Source organism: Larus michahellis, unplaced genomic scaffold (assembly GCF_964199755.1).
Source record: "Larus michahellis unplaced genomic scaffold, bLarMic1.1 SCAFFOLD_26, whole genome shotgun sequence".
NCBI lineage: Eukaryota > Metazoa > Chordata > Aves > Charadriiformes > Laridae > Larus > Larus michahellis.
The window spans coordinates 2,163,120-2,170,656 of NW_027436225.1; positions in this window are offsets into that span (position 1 = coordinate 2,163,120).

The following is a 7,537-nucleotide window of genomic DNA, read 5'->3' on the forward strand; positions in this document are numbered from 1 at the left end:
CTGGCTCTTCGGGCGTGGGAGCTGTGGCCAGAGCCGCGACCCTACCGGAAAATGCTTCGGGGGCTGGCGCGGCGGCGCCAGGTGGGCACCGGTGGCGCCGAGGCTGACGGCCGCCGCAAAACCCGCAGCCCCACGGGCTGTGGGGCCACGCGAGCGGATGCCAAAGAGCTTTCCAACGAGGCACGGCTTTCCCTCCTGGCTCTTCGGGCGTGGGAGCTGTGGCCAGAGACGCGGCCCTACCGGAAAATGCTTCGCAGGCTGGCGCGGCAGCGCCATGTGGGCACCGGTGGCGCCGAGGCTGACGGCCGCTGCAAAACCCGCAGCCCCACGGGCTGTGGGGCCACGCGAGCGGCTGCCAAAGAGCTTTCCAAGGAGGCACGGCTTTTCCTCCTGGCTCTTCGGGCGTGGGAGCTGTGGCCAGAGCCGCGGACCTACTGGAAAATGCTTCGCAGGCTGGCGCTGCGGCGCCACGTGTGCGCCGGTGGCGCCGAGGCTGACGGCCGCCGCAAAGCCCGCAGCCCCACTGTGTGTGGGGCCACGCGAGCGTCTGCCAAAGAGCTTTCCAACGAGGCAAGGCTTTCCCTCCTGGCTCTTCGGGTGTGGGAGCTGTGGACAGAGCCGCGGCCCTACCGGAAAATGCTTCGCAGGCTGGTGCGGCGGTGCCAGGTGGGCACCGGTGGTGCCGAGGCTGACGGCCTCTGCAAAACCCGCAGCCCCAAGGGCTGTGGGGCCACGCGAGCGGCTGCCAAATAGCTTTCCAACGAGGCACGGCTTTCCCTCCTGGCTCTTCGGGCGTGGGAGCTGTGGCCAGAGCCGCGGCCCTACCGGAAAATGCTTCGCAGGCTGGCACGGAGGCGCCAGGTGGGCGCCGGTGGCGCCGAGGCTGACGGCCGCCGGAAAGCCCGCAGCCCCACTGTGTGTGGGGCCACGCGAGCGTCTGCCAAAGAGATTTCCAACGAGGCAAGGCTTTCCCTCCTGGCTCTTCGGGTGTGGGAGCTGTGGCCAGAGCCGCGGCCCTACCGGAAAATGCTTCGGGGGCTGGCGCGGCGGTGCCAGGTGGGCACCGGTGGCAACGAGGCTGACGGCCGCCACAAAGCCCGCAGCCCCACGGGCTGTGGGGCCACGCGAGCGGCTGCCAAAGAGCTTTCCAACGAGGCACGGCTTTCCCTCCTGGCTCTTCGGGTGTGGGAGCTGTGGCCAGAGACGCGGTCCTACCGGAAAATGCTTCGGGGGCTGGCGCGGCAGCGCCAGGTGGGCGCCGGTGGCGCCAAGGCTGACGGCCGCCGCAAAGCCCGCAGCCCCACGGGCTGTGGGGCCACGCGAGCGGCTGCCAAAGAGCTTTCCAACGAGGCACGGCTTTCCCTCCTGGCTCTTCGGGCGTGGGAGCTGTGGCCAGAGCCGCGGCCCTACCGGAAAATGCTTCGCAGGCTGGCGCCGCGGCGCCAGGTGGGCGCCGGTGGCGCTGAGGCTGACGGCTGCCGGAAAGCCCGCAGCCCCACGGGCTGTGGGGCCACGCGAGCGGCTGCCAAAGAGCTTTCCAACGAGGCACGGCTTTCCCTCCTGGCTCTTCGGGCGTGGGAGCTGTGGACAGAGCCGCGGCCCTACCGGAAAATGCTTCGCAGGCTGGCGCGGCGGCGCCACGTAGGCGCCGGTGGTGCCGAGGCTGACAGCCGCCGGAAAGCCCGCAGCCCCACTGGCTGTGGGGCCACGCGAGCGGCTGCCAAAGAGCTTTCCAACGAGGCACGGCTTTCCCTCCTGGCTCTTCGGGCGTGGGAGCTGTGGCCAGAGCCGCGGCCCTACCGGAAAATGCTTCGCAGGCTGGCGCGGCGGCGCCAGGTGGGCGCCGGTGGCGCCGAGGCTGACGCCGCCGGAAAGCGCGCAGCCCCACGGGCTGTGGGGCCACGCGAGCGGCTGCCAAAGAGCTTTCCAACGAGGCACGGCTTTCCCTCCTGGCTCTTCGGGTGTGGGAGCTGTGGCCAGAGCCGCGGACCTACCGGAAAATGCTTCGGGGGCTGGCGCGGCGGCGCCAGGTGGGAGCCGGTGGCGCCGAGGCTGACGGCCGCCGCAAAGCCCGCAGCCCCACGGGCTGTGGGGCCACGCGAGCGGATGCCAAAGAGCTTTCCAAGGAGGCACGGCTTTTCCTCCTGGCTCTTCGGGCGTGGGAGCTGTGGCCAGAGACGCGGCCCTATCGGAAAATGCTTCGGGGGCTGGCGCGGTGGCACCACTTAGGCGCCGGTGGCGCCGAGGCTGACGGCCGCCGGAAAGCCCGCAGCCCCACGGGTTGTGGGGCCACGCGAGCGGCTGCTAAAGAGCTTTCCAACGAGGCACGGCTTTCCCTCCTGGCTCTTCGGGCGTGGGAGCTGTGGCCAGAGCCGCGGCCCTACCGGAAAATGCTTCGCAGGCTGGCGCCGCGGCGCCAGGTGGGCCCTGGTGGCGCTGAGGCTGACGGCCGCCGGAAAGCCCGCAGCCCCACAGTGTGTGGGGCCACGCAAGCGGCTGCCAAAGAGCTTTCCAACGAGGCACGGCTTTCCCTCCTGGCTCTTCGGGCGTGGGAGCTGTGGACAGAGCCGCGGCCCTACCGGAAAATGCTTCGCAGGCTGGCGCGGTGGCGCCAGGTGGGCACCGGTGGCGCCGAGGCTGACAGCCTCCGCAAAACCCGCAGCCCCACGGGCTGTGGGGCCACGCGAGCGGCTGCCAAAGAGCTTTCCAACGAGGCACGGCTTTTCCTCCTGGCTCTTCGGGCGTGGGAGCTGTGGCCAGAGCCGCGGCCCTACCGGAAAATGCTTCAGGGGCTGGCGCGGAGGTGCCAGGTGGGCGCCGGTGACAACGAGGCTGACGGCCGCCGGAAAGCCCGCAGCCCCACGGGCTGTGGGGCCACGCGAGCGGCTGCCAAAGAGCTTTCCAACGAGGCACGGCTTTCCCTCCTGGCTCTTCGGGCGTGGGAGCTGGGGCCAGAGGCGCGGCCCTACCGGAAAATGTTTCGCAGGCTGGCGCGGCGGCGCCAGGTGGGCGCCGGTGGCGCCGAGGCTGACGGCCGCCGCAAAGCCCGCAGCCCCACGGGCTGTGGGGCCACGCGAGCAGCTGCCAAAGAGCTTTCCAACGAGGCACGGCTTTCCCTCCTGGCTCTTCGGGCGTGGGAGCTGTGGCCAGAGCCGCGGCCCTACCGGAAAATGCTTCGCAGGCTGGCGCGGCGGCGCCAGGTGGGCGCCGGTGGCGCCGAGGCTGACGGCCGCCGGAAAGCCCGCAGCCCCACGGGCTGTGGGGCCACGCGAGCGGCTGCCAAAGAGCTTTCCAACGAGGCACGGCTTTCCCTCCTGGCTCTTCGGGCGTGGGAGCTGTGGCCAGAGCCGCGGCCCTACCGGAAAATGCTTCGCAGGCTGGCGCCGCGGCGCCAGGTGGGCGCCGGTGGCGCTGAGGCTGACGGCCGCCGGAAAGCCCGCAGCCCCACGGGCTGTGGGGCCATGCGAGCGGCTGCCAAAGAGCTTTCCAACGAGGCACGGCTTTCCCTCCTGGCTCTTCGGGCGTGGGAGCTGTGGACAGAGCCGCGGCCCTACCGGAAAATGCTTCGGGGGCTGGCGCGGCGGCGCCAGGTGGGCGCCGGTGGCGCCGAGGCTGACGGCCGCCGGAAAGCCCGCAGCCCCACGGGCTGTGGGGCCACGCGAGCAGCTGCCAAAGAGCTTTCCAACGAGGCACGGCTTTCCCTCCTGGCTCTTCGGGCGTGGGAGCTGTGGACAGAGCCGCGGCCCTACCGGAAAATGCTTCGCAGGCTGGCGCGGCGGCGCCACGTAGGCGCCGGTGGCGCCGAGGCTGACAGCCACCGGAAAGCCCGCAGCCCCACTGGCTGTGGGGCCACGCGAGCGGCTGCCAAAGAGCTTTCCAACGAGGCACGGCTTTCCCTCCTGGCTCTTCGGGCGTGGGAGCTGTGGCCAGAGCCGCGGCCCTACCGGAAAATGCTTCGCAGGCTGGCGCGGCGGCGCCAGGTGGGCGCCGGTGGCGCCGAGGCTGACGGCCGCCGCAAAGCCCGCAGCCCCACGGGCTGTGGGGCCACGCGAGCGGCTGCCAAAGAGCTTTCCAACGAGGCACGGCTTTCCCTCCTGGCTCTTCGGGCGTGGGAGCTGTGGCCAGAGCCGCGGCCCTACCGGAAAATGCTTCGCAGGCTGGCGCCGCGGCGCCAGGTGGGCCCTGGTGGCGCTGAGGCTGACGGCCGCCGGAAAGCCCGCAGCCCCACAGTGTGTGGGGCCACGCAAGCGGCTGCCAAAGAGCTTTCCAACGAGGCACGGCTTTTCCTCCTGGCTCTTCGGGCGTGGGAGCTGTGGCCAGAGCCGCGGCCCTACTGGAAAATGCTTCAGGGGCTGGCGCGGAGGTGCCAGGTGGGCGCCGGTGACAACGAGGCTGACGGCCGCCGCAAAGCCCGCAGCCCCACGGGCTGTGGGGCCACGCGAGCGGCTGCCAAAGAGCTTTCCAACGAGGCACGGCTTTCCCTCCTGGCTCTTCGGGTGTGGGAGCTGTGGCCAGAGGCGCGGCCCTACCGGAAAATGTTTCGCAGGCTGGCATGGCGGCGCCAGGTGGGCGCCGGTGGCGCCGAGGCTGACGGCCGCCGCAAAGCCCGCAGCCCCACGGGCTGTGGGGCCACGCGAGCAGCTGCCAAAGAGCTTTCCAACGAGGCACGGCTTTCCCTCCTGGCTCTTCGGGCGTGGGAGCTGTGGCCAGAGCCGCGGCCCTACCGGAAAATGCTTCGCAGGCTGGCGCGGCGGCGCCAGGTGGGCGCCGGTGGCGCCGAGGCTGACGGCCGCCGGAAAGCCCGCAGCCCCACGGGCTGTGGGGCCACGCGAGCGGCTGCCAAAGAGCTTTCCAACGAGGCACGGCTTTCCCTCCTGGCTCTTCGGGCGTGGGAGCTGTGGCCAGAGCCGCGGCCCTACCGGAAAATGCTTCGCAGGCTGGCGCGGCGGCGCCAGGTGGGCGCCGGTGGTGCCGAGGCTGACGGCCGCCGTAAAGCCCGCAGCCCCACGGTGTGTGGGGCCACGCGAGCGGCTGCCAAAGAGCTTTCCAACAAGGCACGGCTTTTCCTCCTGGCTCTTCGGGCGTGGGAGCTGTGGCCAGAGCCGCGGCCCTATCGGAAAATGCTTCGGGGGCTGGCGCGGTGGCGCCACGTAGGCGCCGGTGGCGCCGAGGCTGACGGCCGCCACAAAGCCCACAGCCCCACGGTGTGTGGGGCCACGCGAGCGGCTGCCAAAGAGCTTTCCAACGAGGCACAGCTTTCCCTCCTGGCTCTTCGGGTGTGGGAGCTGTGGCCAGAGCCGCGGTCCTACCGGAAAATGCTTCGGGGGCTGGCGCGGCGGCGCCAGGTGGGCGCCGGTGGCGCCGAGGCTGACGGCCGCCGCAAAGCCCGCAGCCCCACGGGCTGTGGGGCCACGCGAGCGGCTGCCAAAGAGCTTTCCAACGAGGCACGGCTTTCCCTCCTGGCTCTTCGGGCGTGGGAGCTGTGGCCAGAGCCGCGGCCCTACCGGAAAATGCTTCGCAGGCTGGCGCCGCGGCGCCAGGTGGGCGCCGGTGGCGCTGAGGCTGACGGCCGCCGGAAAGCCCGCAGCCCCACGGGCTGTGGGGCCACGCGAGCGGCTGCCAAAGAGCTTTCCAACGAGGCACGGCTTTCCCTCCTGGCTCTTCGGGCGTGGGAGCTGTGGACAGAGCCGCGGCCCTACCGGAAAATGCTTCGGGGGCTGGCGCGGCGGCACCAGGTGGGCGCCGGTGGCACCGAGGCTGACGGCCGCCGGAAAGCCCGCAGCCCCACGGGCTGTGGGGCCACGCGAGCAGCTGCCAAAGAGCTTTCCAACGAGGCACGGCTTTCCCTCCTGGCTCTTCGGGCGTGGGAGCTGTGGACAGAGCCGCGGCCCTACCGGAAAATGCTTCGCAGGCTGGCGCGGCGGCGCCACGTAGGCGCCGGTGGCGCCGAGGCTGACAGCCGCCGGAAAGCCCGCAGACCCACGGGCTGTGGGGCCACGCGAGCGGCTGCCAAAGAGCTTTCCAACGAGGCACGGCTTTCCCTCCTGGCTCTTCGGGCGTGGGAGCTGTGGCCAGAGCCGCGGCCCTACCGGAAAATGCTTCGCAGGCTGGCGCGGCGGCGCCAGGTGGGCGCCGGTGGCGCCGAGGCTGACGCCGCTGGAAAGCCCGCAGCCCCACGGGCTGTGGGGCCACGCGAGCGGCTGCCAAAGAGCTTTCCAACGAGGCACGGCATTCCCTCCTGGCTCTTCGGGCGTGGGAGCTGTGGCCAGAGCCGCGGCCCTACCGGAAAATGCTTCGGGGGCTGGCGCGGCGGCGCCAGGTGGGCACCGGTGGCAACGAGGCTGACGGCCGCCACAAAGCCCGCAGCCCCACGGTGTGTGGGGCCACGCGAGCGGCTGCCAAAGAGCTTTCCAACGAGGCACGGCTTTCCCTCCTGGCTCTTCGGGTGTGGGAGCTGTGGCCAGAGCCGCGGACCTACCGGAAATGCTTCGGGGGCTGGCGCGGCGGCGCCAGGTGGGAGCCGGTGGCGCCGAGGCTGACGGCCGCCGCAAAGCCCGCAGCCCCACGGGCTGTGGGGCCACGCGAGCGGATGCCAAAGAGCTTTCCAAGGAGGCACGGCTTTTCCTCCTGGCTCTTCGGGCGTGGGAGCTGTGGCCAGAGACGCGGCCCTACCGGAAAATGCTTCGGGGGCTGGCGCGGTGGCACCACTTAGGCGCCGGTGGCGCCGAGGCTGACGGCCGCCGGAAAGCCCGCAGCCCCACGGGGTGTGGGGCCACGCGAGCGGCTGCCAAAGAGCTTTCCAACGAGGCACGGCTTTCCCTCCTGGCTCTTCGGGCGTGGGAGCTGTGGCCAGAGCCGCGGCCCTACCGGAAAATGCTTCGCAGGGTGGCGCCGCGGCGCCAGGTGGGCCCTGGTGGCGCTGAGGCTGACGGCCGCCGGAAAGCCCGCAGCCCCACAGTGTGTGGGGCCACGCGAGCGGCTGCCAAAGAGCTTTCCAACGAGGCACGGCTTTCCCTCCTGGCTCATCGAGCGTGGGAGCTGTGGCCAGAGCCGCGGCCCTACCGGAAAATGCTTCGCAGGCTGGCGCGGCGGCGCCAGGTGGGCGCCGGTGGCGCCGAGGCTGACGGCCGCCGGAAAGCCCGCAGCCCCACGGGCTGTGGGGCCACGCGAGCGGCTGCCAAAGAGCTTTCCAACGAGGCACGGCTTTCCCTCCTGGCTCTTCGGGCGTGGGAGCTGTGGCCAGAGCCGCGGCCCTACCGGAAAATGCTTCGCAGGCTGGCGCCGCGGAGCCAGGTGGGCGCCGGTGGCGCTGAGGCTGACGGCCGCCGGAAAGCCCGCAGCCCCACGGGCTGTGGGGCCACGCGAGTGGCTGCCAAAGAGCTTTCCAACGAGGCACGGCTTTCCCTGCTGGCTCTTCGGGCGTGGGAGCTGTGGCCAGAGCCGCGGCCCTACCGGAAAATGCTTCGGGGGCTGGCGCGGCGGCGCCAGGTGGGCGCCGGTGGCACCGAGGCTGACGGCCGCCGGAAAGCCCGCAGCC